This window comes from Macrotis lagotis, chromosome 5, assembly GCF_037893015.1.
Source record: "Macrotis lagotis isolate mMagLag1 chromosome 5, bilby.v1.9.chrom.fasta, whole genome shotgun sequence".
Classification (NCBI taxonomy): domain Eukaryota; kingdom Metazoa; phylum Chordata; class Mammalia; order Peramelemorphia; family Peramelidae; genus Macrotis; species Macrotis lagotis.
The window spans coordinates 200,165,217-200,177,910 of NC_133662.1; positions in this window are offsets into that span (position 1 = coordinate 200,165,217).

Below are 12,694 nucleotides of genomic sequence, written 5' to 3' on the forward strand. Positions count from 1 at the left end.
TTAGCATTGAAACACATTTGTATATCTATACAGATATATTTCATATCTGTATATTGATGTGAATATAGGATAGTGGAAAGAAAGGACGAGAAAGAAATGAAGATAGAAGGGAGAGGCAAAGGAAGAAAGAAATCAAGAAAAGGAAAAGGAAGAATAGATATAGATAAGCAGGTGATGCTAACATCACGGAAACCACCAGTTGTTGGATGGCACCAGTGTACTCAAACACATTTTGTTCAAAAAAAGCATTCATATGAATGCTTCATGGAGAAAACTACCCTAATGTGGCTATACTCAAAGACAGAAAATATAAACTTTTTTAGTTTGCTCTGTAGGGGAAAAAATCACAATCTGTCCATCATCTGCAAAAGGAAAGGGGAAAGAAAATGAGTTTTACTGCATCAAAACCAATGATTTCAGAAATTGAGCACTTCTCTCACTCTGAAAACATCAACACTGACACATGAACTCAAAGGACAAATCTTCACAAAGCCCTATTAAGTAGTTTTTCCCAGTTTGGTCAATACCTGATTCTCTCTCACAAATGTCATCTACCTCCTACAACAAGACTAAGACCTGGATGGCAAGAGGAATTACAAAAGGAACAGATACAGCTCTGTTGCTTCCCTATCCATTTACATGGAAAGATTAGGGTTATTTCTAGGTGCTGTGACTTAAGATTAAGATAGAACTCAGATCATCTGACCTTTCCTGGTGATATTCTATTCTCACTTTGTTATTTGCCAAAAATATTCTCTGTTAAACATGTAATTAGAGTTCCAGTCTACTCTGCTCCTTTAAGTAAAAGATTTCTCCTTTAGGTTCCTGAGAAGTTTTAAAGTGACCACCACTCCTCTAAGTCCAGGGCTTTATCCATTAGTAATGCACTGAGTGAAAGACCTGAATTCAAACTGACACCAATACCAGCTTATGACTATAGACAAGTCACATAACCTCTCTCAGCCTCAATTTCTTCCACTGTAGAAAGGAGTATAATATTAGCACCTACCTCATAGGATTTGGGGAGAATCAAATAAGATAATATTTATAAAACTTTGGCAAACACTAAAAACACCATATAAATGACACATTATTACAATTGTATTATTGATAGGGTTTTGGTCATCACATCTTCTATTTCTTTCAGTATTCATGGCTATAAAACATCTGAGCCAAGTGACTTGAATTAATCAAAGGTAACCAGGGGCTTTCTTACTATCATCTTACTTATCTTAGGTATCTGTTCTTTGTTGGTCATTTTTGTTCTGTTAGGTCCAGTGCAGACTCAATTCAACACATATTTGTTAAATTCCTTCAATGTACCAGTGTCTTGCTCAAAAATCCCCTTCAATGAGAGATTCAAGTCTCCCCCAAATAGGGAATCCAGTCTGATTCAGAAGAGACCAGGGAGCTCCAGATTGAATATATAAGTAGTTTAATAATTAAAGTGGGATATTCACATTAGGGCAGACTAGGGCAGCAGCTAGACAACATATTTGATTTTCCTCAAAAATCCCCTAAATCCACTGTAGTAATTATAGAAATAGACAAAGGGAGAAGTTATAGAGTGCATTAGTGCAGATTGACTGATATTTTGGGGTTTACTGTGTTCATCACTGATCTTGGGTCCCACACACCTGGGTAACATAACAGTATTGATTTTGCCTAGAGTTCTAGGCAAGGCAAGACAACTGGTTACTGTTGTCATACCCAGGTATCCTGTTTTTGTTTTGTTTTAGTTTTATTTATTTAAGGCAATAGGGTTAAGAGTGACTTGCCCAAGGTCACATAGCTAGGCAATTATAAAGTGTCTGAGGTCAGATTTGAACTCAGGTCCTCCTGACTCCAGGATCAGTTCTCTATTCACTGTACCACCTAGCTGCCCCACTCAGTTGTCTTGGTTACATTAATCTGGGTTTGCATTATTCATAGCTTTCACTGTAGGGACTACACAGTAGAATTATTATGATTTTCACTGATAGAAAATTTTGCTAGGAAACCCACAATATTCATGACCTTTACTGCTAGAAAACTCACATCATGGCTTTCACTGCTTTAGGGGTCCCCATTATTATGGTTTTCTCCAATAGGAATCCCATAGGTCCCTTCTATTAGATGGTGAGGATATGAAGACAAAAATAAGCTTAAATGAAGAATTGGAAAGGACTTTCAAATCCATCTAGTCTGGTCCCCTCATTGAGATCAGAGAAGTGAAATTAGTTGGTTAGAGTCCCATTGGTTAGAATTAACAAGATTGTATTTTAGACACAGTTCCTTTAACTCAATATAAATGGGTTCTTTTCCCACTACTCCTCACTGTTTCTCTATGATCATTGGACTGTTACTAGTTTACTAAATTTTCATATTAAGAAGGGAAGCACCAGTCAGCAAGCATTTGCTATACAGAAAGCACTGTGTAAAATTCAAGAAATGCAAGCACAAATAAAATTGAGTATTCATAATTCAAATTCATAATTCATAATTCAATTCATAATTCAAAGAGAATTCATTCCAATGGAAGGAGATAACACATGACTGGAAGATGAAAAGGAAGGGAGAGTAACGTAACCATATGGAACATAATAGAGAAACACTGGAGAATCACAAGTAGAGAAAAATGAAGACTAGAGAAGGATGACAAAATAAATGACCTAGGCCCTTTCCTTGAATCAATCAGAGAAAGGCACAACTAGGCAAGGGTATTTCCACTATGAAAAGTCCAAAATTGTAATAAACTTTCAGGGCAAGGAATCAGTGGCATGGTAGAGAAAGTCTAAAATATGAAGAATGGATCCTGGAGAAGAATGAAGACATAGCTATCTTTTTTTTTTCATATAAAATGTTTTAATTATAGAACCTCAAAAATTCAATGAAAAATTTAATCAAAGGAATTAAAAACTTGGGCCGGGGCAGCTAGGTGGCACAGTGGATAGAGCACTGGCCCTGGAGTCAGGAGGACCTGAGTTCAAATGCAACCTCAGACACTTAATAATTACGTAGCTATGTGGCCTTGGGCAAGCCACTTAAACCCATTGTCTTGCAAAAAAAATTTTTTTAATTAAATAAATAAAGTCAAAAATGAGAGGTTTATGAATATTAGCTTCAGTTTCCTTATCTATAGAGTGAAGATAAGAATGGATCACCCACCTATAACTAGTTAATGTCATCTATAAGTCACAAGTAATAATTGTAACAATAGTGATAACAATGAGGATAATATAAATTATAACAATTATGTATATAGTCATTTAAGATTAACAAAAAACTTTCCTCACATTGATTCTCTGAAGTCAATATTGAAAGGAGTATTTATACCTGTTTTACATGGGTATAATTTTATGAGATTCTGCTACGTAAAGAGGGCCCAGGTCACAGTTTATAAGCATCAAAGAGCCTCCACTCAAAAAAATCTGCTGAATTCAAACTCAGTACACTTTCAATTTCACCATACAAGTATAATAAGTTCTTGGAATATATAAACTATTTAATAAATTACTATTTAGAGTAAAGTAAGTGCTAACTTCAAAATGTGAATTAAGTTGTTACTTGAAATCTATAGGAGAAAAAGAATCTCAGATTTTTCAGAGTTGGAAAAGAACCAAAAAGACCTCTAATCTTAACCATCACCTAACAAAAGAATCTTCATTCCACACACCCAACAAACAGGCATCCAGCCTTTGGTCAAAGACACACAGAGAAGGAAAATCCATTATGATTCAAAAGAATGTATTATTGCTGTCCACAAGCAATAATTGTTAGAAAGTTGTTTCCTTATTTAAAAAATCCAAAATTAAAGATCAAAGGCTTTAGATTCTTAAAAAAAATATCTATTATTTCTTACTGAGACTTTTTTTTAGAGATGTAAATATTCATTGGGCCAGTTAAGTGGCAAAGTGGATAGAGTTCCAGGCTTGAAATTGGGAAGTTATGAATTCAAATCTGGTTTCAAGCACTTACTAGCTATGTTACCCTGAGCATGTAATTTTACCCTGTTTGCCTCAGTTTCCTTCTCTATAAAATGAACTGGAAAAGAAAATGACAAATTATCCCAGTATCTTTGCCAAGAAAGTTCCCACTGGGGTCACAAAGATTCAGACATGATCGAACAACAAATTCATCACTTTTTTTTTAGTGGGAGGAGTGGAGGATCTTTCATTACTTCTGAGCAACAAAGCCTGAGTATTTATCAAACATCTGAAAGTCATCAAAAAAGTAATTGGCCTAATCATCAAAGAGGAAGGATTCCACCAGCTGTGTGCTGGTTGGATTCTCTGTATCAGTTGGAAGTATCTGAACTAATTTAAATAAAAGTTCCAATTTTGGATTGCTTTTTACAAGGCACACATATCCATTTTTCTCAGAATCTTACTTTAGATTTCTGAGGAAGGAAAATGGATTTTCAAAGATTTTTTTTTGGAGGAAAAAAATGTTTTCTATTGCCTAATATAGTTACAAAAATAGATTCAGAACTGAAGATGAGAATTCTTTCTCTGATGATATGAAAGGGATTTTTAGGGCAGAGGTCCCCAGTCAATCAAAGGTAATTAGATTGATCAAAGAACCACAACCTCAACTGAGTTAAATTTCTTTCTCTGTTGTCCTCGAAAATTTACAAGATCAAAGACAGTCTCACTTGAAATGGCTGTCAACCTTTGGTCAGGAGAAGGATTTCTAATGCAAATGGTTGACAACAAAGTGGTTATTGACAAATATGAGCATTAGATTTGACAATTTTTTATTTTTAAATTATTAATATTTTAAGTGCTATGTTATCTTCATTTCCAAATATATCCTTTCTATCTCTCCTACCAAGAGAACTATCTCTTTTAACAAAGAAGAGACAGAGAAATAGAGAAACAATTCAGCAAAATTAGCTAGTTGTATAGTATATGCAATGTTTCTTACCCATTGCTTTCCTCTTCTGAAAAGGGCTCATTATCTTTGGCAAATATTTTGGTCATTATACTGACACAATATTCAGATGGAAATGATATTAGATATTATCTAGTCCAATTCCTCATTTTTCAAATGAGGAAACTGAGGCCCAAAGAGGTAAAGTGACTTGTCCAAGACCATATAGCTTCTAAGTGGTAAGGATAAAATTCGAACTCTAGTTCTATGACTAAAAATTCAGTGTGTTTCAGACTGACATATTAGTCACTTTCTTAGCATAATTAAAAATAGCTTTCCAAAATGGTTAAACTTTTGCATAGCTTAAAGTAGAGCATATTCGGACTTTTTTTAATTCTTCCAATATTTATTCCCTTCTTTTATCATATATTCAGCTGTTATTAAGTGTGAGTAAAATCCTCAAGGTTTCTTTGATTTCTCTTTTTAATTTCTCTTTTGGTTTCTCTCTTATCTTTTACCTGGTTGCGAAAATTTTGCAAGTTTTCTTTTGAAAACTATTTGTTCCCTTTCTTTTGTAACTTATCCATTGGACAATAACTCTTCATTTTGTCTTAATTCTCTCTCTTCTACCTTCCAACCTCTCTTTTCAAAAAATCTGGTCATAAAAAGAAGAATCTCCCCCGCCCCGGGGCAGCTAGGTGGCACAGTAGATACAGTATCTGCCCTAGAATCAGGAGGACCTGAGTTCAAATTCAGCCTCAGACACTTAATAATTACCTAGCTGTGTGACCTTGGGCCAGTCACTTAACCCCATTGCCTTGCAAAAAACAGAAAGAAAGAAAGAAAGAAAGAAAGAAAGAAAGAAAGAAAGAAAGAAAGAAAGAAAGAAAGAAAGAAAGAAAGAAAGAGAAAAAGAAAGAAACTTCCTTATGGCTGCTAATCATACTACAGGCACTCAAATGCACTGCCTTCAATGTTATCCTTAGTGGCAGAGGCTAGGTGACCCAGTAGATAAGATTACTGGACCTGGAATCCAGAATATCTGAATCCAAATGCTAACTCAGAAACTTACTATGTGACCCAGGCAAGTCATTTCACCTTTACCTCAGTTTTCTCATCTGTAAAATGAGGATAGTAATAATACTTCACTTTCAATCTTCTTTTACATTCAATCCATTGTCAAATTTGTTTACACCTTCACAATATCTTTTGTAAAAACTCCTCTTACTCATAGACATTGGTTGGTTGTTATCAAAGAGGATCAAAATGACATCACTATGTTTGAGACAAATAGTCGGTCTCATTGTGGCTGATCAGACCAATATGAGCTGAGAATGCTCCACCACAAGTTGGGCACAAATAGTCCCATGTGAACACCTGAGGCGTTTAATGTTTGTCCTTCATTTTCCTTTTTGTTGTTGTTATTGTGGGTTTTGTGGGGTTTTGCAAGGCAATGGGGTTAAGTGACTTGCCCAAGGTCACACAGCTAGGTCATTATTAAGTGTCTAAGGCCAGATTTGAACTCAGGTCACCCTGACTACAGGGCTGGTGCTCTATCCACTGTACCACCTAGCTGCCACCTGTCCTTCATTTCCGAAGAAGACCATGACATCAGGGAGGTGATGCCATGATAAGCACATGAACTGGACTTGAGTGAGGAGATGCTGTGAGAAGTTACTAGTCTCACTTTCTCCTCTAGAATTATCTAGGTGCAGTGGCCAGATATGAATAGAGCCTGGATATGCCCTAGATACAAGGCAATCAGGGTGAAGTGACTTGTCCAAGGTCTCACACAACTAGTACGTGTCAGAGACTGGATTTGAACTCCTATCCTCCTGATTCCACATTCAGTGCCTATGTATCTTATATTTCATATTTCCCTTAAGCTGCTTCAATTCTGTCTTCCTCATAGAGTACAGCACCATCAATGATGAGGGCACACCATGCTGGACAGTCCTGTACCAGTATCTCTCATACTGTACAATCAATTCCAAAGTTCTTAAAAAAGACCTTCTGGGTCTCCCAGTATCACTTCTTCTGACCCCCTTGTGAGTGCTTGCCCTATCATAGTTGCGCTCTGTGTAGTTATGTTGGAATGCTTGGCAGTTTAGCTCCAGAAAGGACCTCACTATCTGGGATCTTCTCCTGCCAGGTGATCTTCAGAATCTTCCTAAGACAATTTAAATGGAAGCGATTCTGTTTCCTGATATGGCACTAGTTGACTGTCCAGGTTTCCCAGGTTATATAGCAATACAGTCAATACAATGGTTGTGTAGACTAGCTCAGTCTGGTGGTTAGTCTCTCCCACTTTCTTTTAGAGTCTCCTAAATACTGAGTTAGCTCCCTGGAAAGGACACCACCAAGATAAGTGAACTTGTCCACAGTACTTAAAACTTCTCCATTTACTGTAACTAATGGTTCCACATATGGATGGTGTGGTGCTGGCTGATGGTGTTAATTGTTAGACCAAAATTAGCACAAGCAGCAGAGAATAGATACATATTTTGTTCATCTCAGGTTCAGAGGCTGCACTGAGTACACAGTTATCTACAAATAGAAGATCCTGCACCAACGCTTCCTCCACTTTGACCTTGGCTTGTAGCCTTCTCGAGTTGAAAAATTTGTGATCAGCGTGGTAGCTGACCTTGAGGCCTTGATGTTCATCCTGAGTGAAGGGCATGGAAGAAAGGACAGAGCCTTGTTTCACTCCATTGGAAACTGGGAAATCTCAAGAGCATTGTCCACAGTCTCAAACTTCTCCAGACAACTAAATTTTCACATAATTTTCCATAAACCCTCACACCCGACAGTATCAAAGGCCTTGGTCAGATCAACAAATATTGTATATAGACTTCTATTCTACTCCTGGCATTTTTCTTGGAGTTGTTGGGCAGTGACCACCATATCAACTGTTCCTTGACATTTTTCTAAAGACATACTGGCTATTTGTAGACTCTCATCATCTCCTGCCTAGTCTTTTAAAAAAGCCTGTTGTTTAGGGGCAGCTAGGTGGCACAGTGGATAGAGCACTGGCCCTGGAGTCAGGAGTACCTAGGTTCAAATCTGGTCTCAGACACTTAATAATTACCTAGCTGTGTGGCCTTGGGCAAGCCACTTAACCCCATTTGGCTTGCAAAAACCTAAGGAAAAAAAAAGCCTGTTGTTTGATCTTCCTACTACCTCAAGTCTCTCCCTCTCCAGTTCATCCTTCACTCAGCTGCCAAAGTGATTTTCCTAAAGCAATAACATTGACCATGTTACACATCAGTTTCATGAGCTCCAATGACTCCCTATTACCTCCAGGATCAAATATAAAATCATCTTGTTTGGACTTTAAAATGCTTCAAAATTTTGACTCTTCCTGTCTTTTTCATCTTCTTAACTCTTTATTCTCCTGTAGCCTGGCAACACCTGTCTTTTCAATATTCCACGCACACACTATTTCAACTCCAAACTATAGTGCGTATTCCTCATGTCTAAAATGTTCTCTTATCTCCCCTTGTTTCTTTTTAAGACTCCATTTAAATTCTCTGTTCTACAAGAGGCCTTTCCTAATCTCTGCCCCCACTGTCAGTTCCTTCCCTTTTAACATACCTCCCCTTTACACATATTTACAGACTGACCCAAGGTCACACAGCTATTATTAGTAAAATAATTAATATAATAATAATTAATAAAATATATACATACAAGGCAATGGAGTTAAGTGACTGGCCCAAGGTCACACAGCTAGGTAATTATTAATAAATTAATATAATAATAAATAATAATAAAATATATACATATTTTATATATACATATGTTTATATGGTTTATATGTTATCCCTATCAGCTAAATGGCACAGTGGATAGAATCACAACCTGGGAGACAGGAGGACCTGAGTTCAAATTTGACCTTTTTGATACTTGCTGTGTGTGACCTTGGGTAAGTCATCTAACCCTGATTGCCTCACATCCTGGACCATCTTCAGTCAACCAGATCCATATCTGGCCATAGATGGTTCTGGATGAGAAAATAAAGCTATGACTTAACACAGCATCCCCTCACTCAAATTTAATTCACTTGCCTGTCATGACATCACCTCACTGGTGTCATGGTCTTCTTCGAGACTGAGGTACAAAACATCATCTCTCATTAGAATATGCCTTAAGAAAAGGGACAATGTTTTTGCCTTTCTTTGTATCCCCCAGCTCTTAGCACAGGACCTGAATAGAGTAAGCACTTAACAAGCCAATGTATCTTTAGAACTGGAAATGAATGAGCATTTTGTTAATAGATAAGGAGTCAATGGAGTGGAAGAGATTAAAATGGGAGGGGAAGAGAAGGAGCAGTAGAAAGGTAAAGCACTGTCACATCTGTGCCTGCATGTAGCTTCTCCCTAACTTAACACTCTTTTCTCCCCCCACTCCCACTTGTGAGATGACCTTTAACGCACCCCAAGGCTGTCCCTAGAGTAGATGTCAGATTATCAGTGTGGGTTGGAAATAAGACAGTACAATCACTGTAAAAGTGTATAATATTTTTCTGTTTGGTTTAGTCAGACCTATATAAATCTCCAGTGACTCGGCTATGAGTAATGAAGTCGTTCTAAACTGCTCTTAGTAATAAAATTTTATCTCTCCTTTCACTGCCTCATAACTTACATATGTGTGTCCCAAGCAATTAGCAAATTAGATACTAACTGCATCTTTAAATATCTCAAAGACTCCAGTGTTAACACTGGAAGGGGCTTTAACAAACATCTTGCCTATTCTATCATTCTGTAGGTAAAGATTGTTTTTGCTTTGTTTAAAAGAAAACCTATTTGCTTTCTTTTATTTTTTTTTTGTATAATGTCTTATGTGATTGTTGTTGCAGCTTAATTTCTGTACAGAGAAAATGTCAAGAGACTTTGTCTTCTCCCCAGAAAACTGAGGTATATTGTCAGTCTGGAAAGTGAACAATGATTCTTACTCAGTTCTTGGTTTTTTTTTGTTCTCATGGATTCAAAAACAGAAGTTAAGGTGTCAAATAGAGGGAATAGCTGTACTTTAGTTCTCTAGAATTGTGAATGTAAACAATATAAAATTTCTACAGCAACAAACTCTATTTTCATAAACCTTTAGCTAAGAATGGAACAATGGACACAAAAGCTGTCAGCACAATTTAATCTTTTCAGGGCTTACCTGTAAGCTCATCTAAGATGAGTTACTTCCCCTTTTGGTGATATGAACCATCTAATCAGTATGGTAAAGCCTTTAGCCCTTTTCTCTGAATATTTTTTCATAAAATAAAATACTTATAATTACAAAAAAGACCAAAGATATTAGAATATATAAATAAAATGTTTTAGGCTCAAGGATCCAGGCTAAGAACCAGAGTCTTAAAATAGATGACAGGTGCTTTTGTTTTTTTGTTTTTTGTTTTGCGTTTGTGGGTGTGTTTGTGTGTGTGTGTGTGTGTGTGTGTGTGTGTGTGTGTGTGTGTGTGTGTGTGGATGGTCTACTCTGGTACTCATTGGGGAGTTCATGTTTATCCTTCTGGTTAAAAAATATGTTCTACAAAAAAAAAGAAAGTTAGTTTGTTGGATGATTATGGGAAGGACAATGGCCTAGTGAGAAATAGTTGCACAAGAGATGACTAGCAGTTCTATAAAAGGTCCACATTGCATAAGTTGAACACAAGGGTATTTCAAAAGTTCATTCTCTTTTGCAATGGCTGAGCACATATAAAAATTAATTATATTCACCTACATTCTTTTTTACATTTCTCTAGTCTAATACCTTCCATTTAAGCATAAATGTATTTTCTTTCTTTTTTCCATATAAATAGATTAATCTTTTTTCTTTTCCACTGCCATTTTGCATAAATCTTACAAGTCAAAAAAGCAAAGAAAGTACCAAGTAGACTTACACCATGAAAATAAAGACTGTTGCAGGTTACTGGGGCATGCCAGTCTGCCCTAGAGAGAGTGGATTGAATGGTCTGATGATACAGGAGTAAGGAAAAGATTTTAAACTATAAGCTTCATGAGGACAAGGAGCATACTGTATCTAAGTTTTGCACCTCCTCTTTGACCTATCACAGGGGTCTGTGTACCATCTATGGTTTAAAAAATGAAGTAATTTATATTATAATATTTCATTGAGATGATGGGATAATGAGAGAACAAGCCAACTAATTGCCCATACCATTTTATTTTTCACGTATCTAAGTTTCTTATTGTTGTTCATTCATTCAATATTCTCCAATTCCCCATGATCCCCTTAGGCCATATACACATAGTTCTACCTTCCACTATCTCATGAAGTCTGTCCAAGTTCATATGTATTGCTTCCATAGCATTCTCTCTCCAACTCATTCTCTGCCATCCCCTTCTTCTTTTCTTTTCAATCTTTTCAACATCAGGGTCTTTTCCAGGGAATCCTGTCTTCTTATTATATTGCCAAAGCATTTAAGCTGCATCTTTAATATTTGCCTTCCACTGAGTGGCCTGAATTAATTTATTGAGGTAAATACTAATTTATTTTCTTTGCTATCCAAGGGACTCTCAAAAGTCTCTAATCATCACAATTTGAAAGTGTCAATTCCATGATCCTGAGTTTTCCTTATAGTCCAACTCTCTCAGTCATATACTAATACTGAAAAAATCATATAGCTCTTTGCCTTTGACTACATAGACCTTCAATGGCAAGGTGATGTCTATGCTTTTTTAGTATTCTGTCCACATTTGCCATAGTTTTCTTTCCAAGGAGCAAGTGTCTTTTATTTCTTGACTTCAGTCACCATCTGCAGTGATCTTTGAACCCAAGAATATAAAGCTTGACACTGCTTCCATTTATTCTCCCTCTATTTGCCAGGAAGTGATGGACCAGCTGTCATGATCTTAGGGTTTTTTTTTCATATTAAGCTTCAGGCCATCTTTAATGCCCTCTCTTCTTTCACCCTTATCAAGATACTACCTTATTTTTCTTCACTTTCTGCCATCAAAATGATATCATCTGCACATCTAACATTTTGATATTTCTCCCAACAATCTCAATTTCAGCTTTTGATTTGTTCATCCTGGCATTTTGCCTGATGCACTCTACTTATGAATTAAAAAAATAAGATGACAATACATCCTCCAATATTAAATCAATCAGTTGTTCCATGTTTGGTTCCAACTGTTGCTTCCTGACCTACATATAGATTCCTCAGGAGACAAGTAAGATGATCTAGTACTCCCATCTCTTTGAGGATTTCCCGTATTTTGTTGTCATTTCTACAATTGTGATATATAGATGTGATGCCATAGAGTAAAACTTTAGTTAATGAAGATGAAAGATGATAAGGCAGAATTAGCTCTTATTTTAATTCTCTTAAATTCTCTTAAAAGGAAAATGATTTGTGTTATAAATATGATAGAGAAAAATTTATTAACTATCTGGAAGCATGGTTAGTTAGCCATGTGATAAAAGTTGTCCTCAAATACTTCAATTCATCAGGTCAGCATCCTTGGGTGCTGAAAGAATAGGATATGTGTGGTGCAGCTAGATGGTGCAGTGGATAGAGCATTGGCCCTGGAGTCAGGAGGACCTGAGTTCAAATTCGACCTCAGACACTTAACAAATACCTAGCTCTATCACTTAACCCCACTGCCTTTAAAACAAACAAACAAAAAAAAAGACAATAGGATATGTGATTCCTAAACCATGGTTGTTGTTAAAATTCTTAGAAAATGGGCAAGGTGTTTCAGAACTGGAGAAACATTTTCCCTGGAGAAGGGAAAACATCCCAAATTTCCAAAAGAGGAAGGAGGATGCATCCTTTGAGCTATAATCTTCCATTTCTGGAAAAAAACATAGCATCTTATTAATGGAA